Genomic DNA, 11,414 nt, shown 5'->3' on the forward strand with positions numbered 1-11,414 from the left:
GGTAAAAACTGAAATAATAGTCTGTAACTTGTGAAGGATCCAGAGAAGTGTCATAGCATCCTGCTGCTCCCTGAGAGACAGAAAGAGGGACAGTTAGAGAAGACTCCTGCGTATGAGGCATGAACACTGCACAAGTATCAGACAATAGAGGGGGATGTCAGGTGCTAGAAGGCGCATCTATTGCCTAATGACCTTACACTAATACTGGCAATGTAGTATAATCGGTGTCTGGATTCTGGGAAGACTGGCGCAGTGTAACCCAAGCTGATGGCTGCGTATTTCTTGTAAATGCACTAAGGACACTGGTGAGTAGATCAGAACGGCTTACCGGAGGTGACACCTGCAGGTGAAAGGTGAAATCCTGGGAAGGAAACAACTGGAGAGACCATAAGTGGTACGATGATGGGATCGGCTGGGTACACGCTCCAGAGACCTGGGGGAGAGAAAAAGTTTCCATCAACTCCCATTACATTTACTACCAAGTGGACATACATATAATACTACATTTTATTAGCAGCTTATAGTCTCTGATCATGCTACTGCAAATGCCTGTAGCAGCCAGGGTCTATGGTACCATAGCAGGAATCTGGCGGCTTTAGGACCCATATGCTGTCTAGCTAGCCCTAGGGTGCTCAGCACAGGCCGGAGACTTACAATGGTCTATGACACAGGTCTTCAACCTGTGGCCCTCCAGATGTTGTGGAACTACATGTCCCAGCATGCCCTGACAGTTTTGGCATGCTCTTATAGGAAAAAAATGTGGCAATGCATGTTGGAACATGTAGTTTCACAACATCTGGGGGGCCATTGAAGATCCATGGTCTATGATATATTTGGGAGAACCATTTCACCTTGTGTGGAGCGGAGCATAGAAACTTAAGTGACAGCTCTGTTGAACAGCCTAAAACTTACCTTCATCTGCACTTTAGCATACTCTGAGTTGCTTGCAGCTTTACGGAACTGTGAACATTGGGTCAGGGCTAAAAAAAGGGCAAAAGCGCTTATTTAGAGTTTAAGATTTGTAAGTTTGTTTGCATATTATTGCGCAATAATATAGATATTTAAGCACTTAGGTGTTACAGCAAAAGGTTGAATAGAGAGTTATTAAATGGTACAGATATTTGAATGTGTTCAATTTAAAGTGATTAATTAAGAGTACAATAAGAATGTTCATTGGCTGTAACATAATACAGTAGAATTGTAGAATACATTTGTTTACTGTAAGAAAACATCTAATCAGTCGTTCTTCTCTGCGGGTGTCCTCGGAGATTTACATAGTCTCCGAGGTGCTCGTAGCGGGGTGGGCATACAGTAGGCGGGCAGGGGGCCTTCGCAGGGTTTCCTGGGCGTACTCACAAAAATATTGGATGCACCCAGGAAATGCTGGGCATCAGCAAGGGAACGGGGGTGGCTACTTGCCTTCCGGGGGCCGGCAGCAGACGTCACCGAATGTCAGCTGCCCACAATGTTCACGGAGCAGGGTGCCACTAAATAAAGTCACCAGGGAGTGAGCGCTTCAGAAATCGACCATCGAATGATTTTGGGAAAATCTGCGAATAGCGGGGTGTGGGCATTTGGGCGGTGCTACAAAGCTCACAAAGAAGCAAAATAACACTGCTTTGCGAGCCAACCAGAATAAGGCCCATACTGCTTATTAATGGGTGCAAGAATAGTGTAGCCCTGGCAGAAACAATGGTTAAGCATAGAGAACCCCAAGTAGGCATCGGCCTGGCTGCGTTCCCATGGGAATGCCCAGCATTTCATAGAGACGCCCATGCCACTTTCATGGAGGAGAAACATCCTCCGGTGCGTGACAGCACTTGATGCTCTGATAAAGTGAGCTATTAGGGGGAGCAGGCAAGAAACCGAATGGACATTCCAAACTACATAATCTACATATGCGATGGTCAGTGGGATGTACCGCCAATGCTTTGTACATCCCGTCCAGAGAGAGAGAGAGTTGGGGCAGAGAGAGCGAGAGAGAGAGAGAGAGAGAGAGTTGGGGCAGAGAGAGCAAGAGAGAGAGAGAGTTGGGGCAGAGAGACAGAGACTGGACACACTTGGCGGCATAAGCAGGCAGCAGACGGAACACATGAATTCCCCGCCTGACTCTGCAACGCCCCAATTGCTGGCTCAATAATCCTGGCTGGTACACACTTTTGAAGAAGAAAATCAACGAAATAAAGATGTATTGTTTGTGGGGAAACAATTGTTGTCACTGATTTTCATTCTGTCTTTGACTGATCTTCCTTAACCATTGCATTGGCAGGTCTCATTATCATATCCGCCACATTGAAATTTTTTGCACTTGTTTTGTCCTTGGGGTTGGTGAAACCTTAATCATCAGCGTCAGCTGTTTAAGTGTCTAGTGCTGGGGTAGCCAACCCTAGTCCTCGAGAGCTACCAACAGTGCATGTTTTGCAGGTCTCCTCACAGAATCACAAGTGAAGTAATTAGCTCCACCTGTGTATCTTTTAAAATGTGTCAGTGATTAATGAGTGCAGCTGTGCAGCAGCTAGGTTGTCTGGAAAATGTGAACTGTTGGTAGCTCTCGAGGGCTAGGGTTGGCTACCACTGGTCTAGTGCAACCAGTATAGTTCTTTCTATCATTGTAGCGATAGAATTAGACAGGCAGCCTCCATGAACAATATACTTGCTATTTTAGGACAACGTTTTGAATTAGCTAAAACTGTAGCATTCCTGTTGCCACCATAACAGCAACACCCCTCACCCCCCCCCCCCCACACACACACACACAGCCACCACTAATAATGCTACTTTCACTGTATGATAAGCATTTGCTAACTAAAACCCTACTCCTCTGAGTAATTGCTGCATCTCTATACACTTGTACCCAGACCGTCCAATAGGACCCTTCCATCAGGTACAGAAAGCTCTGCTCCCGGACTTCCCAGGTGCAGTTACCTGCAGGGAAACAGCTTTCTCATCAATTATCTAGTTCAACACAGGTGACTACAATCATAAACCGGGGGAAGCCCAAGAGCAGATCCTCTTGTACCTGATGGAAGGGGTCGTGCTGGGGGATCTGTTATTCCCCCACTCCCATCCCTAACTCCCCTCTCACATGTCAATACAGACAAAAGTAAAACAGTAGGGATGGTCATTGACCATCGATTATTCCAAACATCGGTGGTTCATGGCCAATGTCGAATACTTTAGCCATAGATGGGGGAGAACCAGATGGTTTCCCTCCATCGATGGAACAGCAAAACAATGTTTGCCTTTTTTTAAAAAGTGCTGGGACACAGAGCATAGCTCTGCCCCCCGACACCAGCGAAGCCCCGTCCCCCGTCTTTTGATTGGCCCACAGCCCAATCAATCAAACACAATGGATGACCATCGATATGTAAAAATACCGATGGACATCCATTGCATAGTTTAGCACTATCGATGGCCAGTTGCAGAATTGCCATCGATGGCAATGGCAACGATGGCCATCCCTATAAAACAGATATTTTAGTAGATGTATTTAAAAGTGAAATAACATAGGCACCTGATTGTCACTACCCCGGAGGGCTGTATTCTATTGTATTATTGTGGTGAAATAGTTACAGCCATACATTTATGTACATTTAATGTTCCTTTCTTGCAGTTAGATTATAAATTAGGAACATGTACATAGGATCTCACTGAAATTAGGCACAAATAACATTAACAGGGTAAGTTATAGCAACTTAGAAATCCTAAAAATAAAATTAGACCCATTAGCATGGATACTATAGAGTGTATATGGGAGAGCAGCAAGCTGGTCACATGACCCAAGCTATACACTTTCATAGCTGAGAGTGGCAGTTATTTTCCAACTGGCATCTCTGCAGCAGAGGAGGAAGCAGCAGCGCAAGCAGAGGATTGAGAAGGGGAGAAAAAGCGATTTCAGGAGACAGAAAGCCAATTACTGGATCAGGTGTACCCGTCGTAAGACGCAGGAGCCGAATCAGGAGAGGTAAGTAAACTTATTGGATCAGGTGTACCCGTCGGAAGACGCAGGAGCCAGATCAGGAGAGGTAAATCGACTCAGTGGATCAGGTGTACCCGTCGGAAGACGCAGGAGCCAGATCAGGAGAGGTAAATCGACTTATTGGATCAGGTGTACCCGTCAGAAGACGCAGGAGCCAGATCAGGAAAGGTAAACGACCAATTGGATCAGGTGTACCCGTCGGAAGACGCAGGAGCCAGATCAGGAGAGGTAAATTGACCAATTGGATCAGGTGTACCCGTCGGAAGACGCAGGAGCCAGATCAGGAAAGGTAAACGACCAATTAGATCAGGTGTACCCGTCGGAAGACGCAGGAGCCAGATCAGGAAAGGTAAATTGACCAATTGGATCAGGTGTACCCGTCGGAAGACGCAGGAGCCAGATCAGGAGAGGTAAATTGACTCAGTGGATCAGGTGTACCCGTCGGAAGACGCAGGAGCCAGATCAGGAGAGGTAAATTGACCAATTGGATTAGGTGTACCCGTCAGAAGACGCAGGAGCCAGATCAGGAAAGGTAAATTGACCAATTGGATCAGGTGTACCCGTCGGAAGACGCAGGAGCCAGATCAGGAGAGGTAAATCGACTTATTGGATCAGGTGTACCCGTCGGAAGACGCAGGAGCCAGATCAGGAAAGGTAAATTGACCAATTGGATCAGGTGTACCCGTCGGAAGACGCAGGAGCCAGATCAGGAAAGGTAAATTGACTAATTGGATCAGGTGTACCCGTCGGAAGACGCAGGAGCCAGATCAGGAAAGGTAAATTGACCAATTGGATCAGGTGTACCCGTCGGAAGACGCAGGAGCCAGATCAGGAGAGGTAAATTGACTTATTGGATCAGGTGTACCCGTCGGAAGACGCAGGAGCCAGATCAGGAAAGGTAAATTGACCAATTGGATCAGGTGTACCCGTCGGAAGACGCAGGAGCCAGATCAGGAGAGGAAAGTCAACTTATTGGATCAGGTGTACCCGTCGGGAGACGCAGGAGCCAGATCAGGAAAGGTAAACGACCAATTGGATCAGGTGTACCCGTCGGAAGACGCAGGAGCCTGATCTGCAGAGGTAAGTTGACATTTTGGATCAGGTGTACCCGTCGGAAGATGCAGGAGCCGGATCAGAAGATGGAGGAGATGGTCGGGAAGAAGAGGAGAAGGAAGGAGACCTCAAGAAGGCCTGAAAAGGAAGCACCTGAGGAGGAACCCAGCGGCAAGATACAGAAGACAGACCAGAACACAGAGGAGATGGCCGGAAAGAAGAGGTGCAGGAAGGAGACATCAAGAAAGCCTGAAAAGGAAGCACCTGAGGAGTCCAGCAGCAAGATGCAGGAGAAAGACCAGAAGACAGTGAAGAACACTTCATCAAGAAAATCCAGAGAGGAAGAATCGCTGGAAGAGAGAAAGAGAGCGGCAAGCGAGGCTAAAGACCCGGATGAAGATCAGCCAAGACCAGGTAAGCGGAAATGTAGTTGGATGTCCTTGCACTGTAGTTCATTTTCACATTGGCAAAGTTGAATATTGTTTATATAAAAAAAATATAAATAATGTTTTATATGTAATATATATTCACTTCATTGGTTACTACAGTTATTCAGATAAAGACAGTCTAAAAAAAAAAGAATTAGTAAAACTACTGTAATATTTATGGAGAAAGGTGCACAACTAAAAAGGTGCTGTAACCTACAGTATAGCTCAGTTTGGTGACAGGCATATGCCGGCATTCACAGTGTCATTTACACAATGAAAACACAGTATGAATGTTCTTCTACCTTTACCTAGCCTAATCCTAACATTACTATGATTATTACTTTATTAACCCCACACCCAAACATCAGGGGGTTTACAGAATAGCTCTAGGTTTACTGGCACTAAAGGTGGTAATACCCAGGATGGCAGTGCCTGCATTTATACGTGACAGCCCAACCCACCTGGGGAAGACAGCCATGGTGATAACTGAAGAATGTAGGGCTGATGTCACCCGGTGTAATGACTCATGGGGGGAAATTTACTAAGATGTGTATGCTACTTCACATGTGATGTTGCTATAGGCAACCAATCACAATCTACTTCTTATTTATTTAGCATCCTCTAGAAGACAGGATCTGATTGGTTGCCCATAGCAACATCACATGTGAAGTAGAATACACATCTTAGTAAATCCCCCCCCCCCTCCCCCCATGGTGTCATGGCGGTTTTTTCCCTTCATTTAATTATGGACTTGGTACAATATTAGATATTTAATCTAAAGTAATGTATGTTAACATGAATATCACATATAGGAATACAGATGCAAACCCTTTCAGGCTGTTAATAGGACAACAAAACGCATTATATCCCGTGTCAAACTTGGACATGAAGGGCCCATCAGGCGAATGTAATGGTTGGCATCTATTGTAGCTCAATGCCATTACAAATGTACTACAGGCGATGTGATTAGTTCCAGAACGGTATGGCCAGTAACTACAGGATTAGCTCAGAGGAATTGGCTTGGTCACTAGAACCCCAGGCAATCCTTTTGATCACTAGCAATCATTTCCCTGCTTAAATTCGCATGAGAATGCATCACTACCAGTTCCTTACAACACATAAATGCACATGCTCCATTCCTACAATATCAAATAGGCACTATTCAGTTACGCAACAAAATTATTAAACTCAAAAGTGATCAAGGTGCCATTATTTAAAAAATGTTTCCGATTAGCTATAAGTATCTTCAGCTTTGTAAAACCCTACAGTGTGTTTTATGTTGTGGTCCCAGTATTCCCACTTCAGTTATCATCATATTACTGTGTCTTTAGCTGTTAAACAATAAATTCATAATGTCTCTTACTTTACTCCACAAGGACCAAGCAGCGTCTCACCACCGGACAAGGAGGAACCTCTCTTCATGGACAGGTACAAGATCAGCCGTGAGTTAGGAGAGGGCGGCTATGGAGTGGTCCTGCTGGCGCGTGAGATCTCCACCAAGACGGATGTCGCCATAAAGGTCGTGAACAACGAGGGACTGTCAGAGAGAGAACAAGAGAAGACAAGGATTGAGACCAGGGCCCTACAATCAACATCTGGGAGCCCCTTCTTAGTACATGGCCTCCTGACCTTCCAGACCGAGAACATCTTGGCATTCGTCATGGACTACGCCAACGGAGGAGACTTATTCGACCTGCTGCAATCAAGAGGGCGTCTTGAGCCTACAGCTGCAACGTAAGATCTATGCATAATCTGGTGTATAACTGTGTGATTGTGTGCAAGACAAAATCCCAGAGGAGCTTACAGTCTAGGAAATGAGCAAACACACATACCTAAGGCCCCCATACACTATGCGATGTTGGACCGATTCCATGCGATTTGAGCACTTGGGCTGCTAAATCGCGTGAAATAGGCCCAAAATCGCATGTGTTTGACATTTGATCCGATCCGATGCGCGTTCCCGTGCCCATCGGACCGGATCAGGAGGTCGGATGTGCAGCATGTACGATTACGTCCGACCTCCTGCAGCGGGCGGGCAGTGGCACTGATTTGATTAACGCTGCGGCCCCACTGTTTCCCCCCCAGCCAGCCACTCATTTGAGAGCCGCCGCCTGCCCTCACTGCTCCTCACCACCCTACAGCTCCCTGTTATTTTTTTTACATGTGATAAATCGCATGTGATTTATCACATGTAAAAAATGGCACATCAAGTCTTAAATTGTATGTGAGCCTCCCGGGGAGCTGACGGGTGGCTCGGAGGAGAATTGGGTCCATCTTGTCCTAATGTATGGGGGCCCTTACATTCACTGTACAATATATGTTATTCCTTGTTGGACTCCCATCACTTTGGGGTATAGGTATGAAGCAGTGATAAGGAAGTGAGCCAGAAGAGAAGTGGCCCATGGCAACCAATCAGCACTGAAGTAAAGGTGCGTACACACGGTAAGATATAGTGCACAATCTAGCTAGCTAGTTTTGAATAGCGTGCTAGATAGTGCACTATATCTTCCCGTGTGTACGCACTATCTGACGTACGATGCACGCTCCCACCGGTCGTCTGGCAGGGAGCTGCTCGGGTGAACATGCAACTCAATTCTGGCTAGAAAGCATAAGATGTATAGTGTAGTATAGCTGTGACGTCATATCGTATGTGATATCTTATGCACACTGTACGTTATTATAAGCACAAATCTTATGCTTCTGACCACTGGGACTTTCCTGGGAAATAGTATACAACATCATACGGAACATAAATCGTACCGTGTGTACGCACCTTAACGCCTTTAATTTGCATAGTATGAAATTATACAGAGTAGCGGATTGGTTGCCATAGACCAATTTTCCTCTGGCTCATTGCTCCTCCCTTATCACTGCTCATACAACTACCCCTTTGCCTTTTCCTACTATGACTTTATCCTACCTGTATTTTCTTTTGCCGTTTCTATAGCTCTTAAGGTGGCCATGCGCTTCTTCTTGCAGCAGAGTATGGCCATCCAGTCCCTTCGGCCGGAACCTTCCCAGGCGGTAGGATCGCATGTGATGTATCGCATACGATCCTTTGACATGTGATGTATCACATGCGACCCCGCTCCCCGCAGTGGGTCCGAGTTGGAGGTCGGACATGCAGCAGGTACGACCTTTGATCTGATGCACAGTGGACCGCGTATCGGATCAGATGTCAAACACACCCGATTTGGCCACTTTTACACAATTTCTCAGCCCGATCCGTCAGAATCAGGTGAAAAGTAGCCAAATTCGGACTAGTGTATGGGCACCTTTACACTATTCCCCATCCCACACTGTATCTCTCTATCCTGCACATACACTACGGCTGATTTGGGATGTTACAATATTGATACATTTCTTCTTTAACAGAGTCTTCGCTGCCGAGATCGTGTCCGGTCTCCAGCACTTCCACAGGATGGGCTTCATCCATCGGTAACTAACTTTCTTTCCTTGTTTAAATAAACATAAAATACAAGGGCTGCATTAGTACTTGTTCTTATTGTGGGAAATAAATCATAGTAGTTCCACCCTTATAAACATAACATTACTCTGCGATGCATTCAGTGCTAATATGTGTACTGAGAAATAAGAGGTATGTTAAGATATTTTACTGCCTGCACAGTAGACCCATGTGCAGAAGAACTGGCACTGATGCCATAATATTTGCTATATTCTGCACAGACACAAACTCCATATTTCTGGGGAAGACATATGGCGTTCCAGTCATCCATGCTCGGTGAGCATAATGGGCAGCCTGGTGCCCCCTCAGCTTTAGGACCTTGTTCATAGCACACACTGCACCCTGGTCTGGCCATGTGGAACAGGCATTTATCAATTGGGAGATGCACTTTTCTACATTTCCAGATGTATCCTCATATAGCCAGCCTCAATTCGCCATGCTGAGTAAGTGCCAGTGAGACCCCAGGTCCCGTGCAACTCTGCCAGCATCCAGCATCTGCCAGCAAATGCCTCTTAGTCACAACATAACACAACTAAGATGCGCCAGGAGACTTTGCCCTAATACTGTATGTGTCTGAGGACACATCTGCAGCCTTAGTCACTTACTGTATTATGTATTTCATATACTGTCCATGCAAACAAGTACTTAATGAAGAAATTGTTCCTATTACAGAGACATCAAACCAGAGAACATCCTGCTTCATGACGGCCATATTAAAATCGCCGACTTCGGGCTGGCGTTGGAGAACACACCCAAAACCTCTGGCTACGCTGGAACACGTGGCTACATTGCCCCAGAGGTGAGGCTATAATAAATTAGAGGTCGGCTGTACAGTATAAAGGTGCATGCTACAAACAGTAGCGGCTTCATGTTCTAAATGGCATCTAATCATGATCTGCCTTCACTGACAGCCAATCACAGGTGTTTTCCTACACTGGTGGTTTATGAGTGGCTGGCTGGGTAATGCAGAGCCAGGGCAATCCCTCTTATCATTTTGCAGGGGTTGTTCATAGTGAACTTTTGTATCTATGGGGATTTTCCAGGTTTGGTTTATACCTTTGACTCCTTCATTGGCACTCCCGAGAATTTTACGGGTTATGCTCCAGTTCACGCTGAGATCAGTGCTACGCTCGGCTTCAGCAGCTGCCCAGCCTTGCCTCCTTCCTCCGGCTGTGTGCGGTGTGACCTTGTAATGTCATGTCGCACACAGCCAGGTTCAGGGCCGGGCAGCGGCTGATGGAATGCCCAGCGGCACTGCTCGGCTCTGGGTAATACAGTGGGGGGGTGTTAGGAAGCACTCTTCCCCCCAAAAAAACACCACTGAAGGGGTAACTTACACAATATTTTGTATTGAGTAAATAATAACTGGGTCTCATAGTATTATTGTAATAAACCAAGGTACTTGTGACTTATCTGGGCGCCCCAGATGATCACACCTAAAAATCGCGTCAAATCGCATCGCATACAATCAGATTGCCTGCGATGTGATTTGCCGCAATTTTAATATGTGAAGGCAACCAGATGCCTGTTTCATATGTGAAATGGCCCCCCAGACCCCATTTTTAATTGTATACCCACCCTGATGGCTAAGTGCCCCCCATTGTTAACACCACCCCACTATCAACGCCAACCCGAAGCGTGGCGAGCGCAGAGTGCCCGCGAGGGGCGGCGGTACGCGTCCTCCGACCTTTTCATACCCCCACTATCCACGTAGGCATGGAGTCGATGTTATATAGTGTGGCGAGCGCAGCGAGCCACCGAGCCCGAAGCGTGGCGAGCGCAGCGAGCCCCGCGAGGGGACGCGGATACCTGTGAAGCCCGCGAGGGGACGCGTATAGCTGTGAAGGTATCCACGTCCGCTCGCCACGTTTCGGTCTCGGTGGCTCGCTGCGCTCGCCACACTATATAAAATCAACTCCACGCCGACGTGGATAGTGGAGGTATGAAAAGGTCGGAGGACGCGTACCGCTGCGCTCGCCACGCTTCGGGTTGGCGTTGATAGTGGGGTGCCTTTAACAATGGGGTCATTTAGCCATCAGGGTGGGTATACAATTAAAAATGGGGTCTGGGGGGCCAATTCACATATGAAACAGGCATCTGGGTGCCTGTACATATTAAAATCAATCATATTATCAATCATATTAAAATCAATTCGCATCGCATGCAATACAATAGCATACAATGCAACGCGATTTTCTCTTCAAGGGATTTTTAAGGGAAATCGCGTCAAATCGCATCAAATCGCATGCTTAGGGTACTGGCATACAATTTCAACATCGGGCGCCCAGATAAGTCACAAGTACCTAAACCAATTATCTTGTGACCTAAGTAAGGCTAATGGAACACACAGCATAAAAGAAAAATATAAATCATTGCCTCTGCCTGTATGTATGAAATATATCATGTGTCCCAACCAGGGTGCCAGATGTGTCTTTGTCAGTGTAACATCTGATGGCAGGCGTATTGTGCCCAGATCTGCTCTCCTGTT

General features: G+C 46.5%; 1 long non-coding RNA gene across 1 annotated transcript; it reads right to left on the reverse strand.

Annotated features, from left to right (window-relative positions):
* Window positions 1–911: 911 nt before the first annotated feature.
* Window positions 912–10,392, reverse strand: LOC146045908 (uncharacterized). Its single transcript, XR_014465676.1, has 3 exons — window positions 7,090–10,392; window positions 6,824–6,997; window positions 912–980 (listed from the first exon to the last, which is right to left on the reverse strand). It is a non-coding gene; the product is annotated as an uncharacterized LOC146045908 (long non-coding RNA).
* Between the last annotated feature and the right edge of the window lie 1,022 nt (window positions 10,393–11,414).

Source organism: Crinia signifera, chromosome 11, assembly GCF_055691185.1.
Source record: "Crinia signifera chromosome 11, ASM5569118v1, whole genome shotgun sequence".
Classification (NCBI taxonomy): domain Eukaryota; kingdom Metazoa; phylum Chordata; class Amphibia; order Anura; family Myobatrachidae; genus Crinia; species Crinia signifera.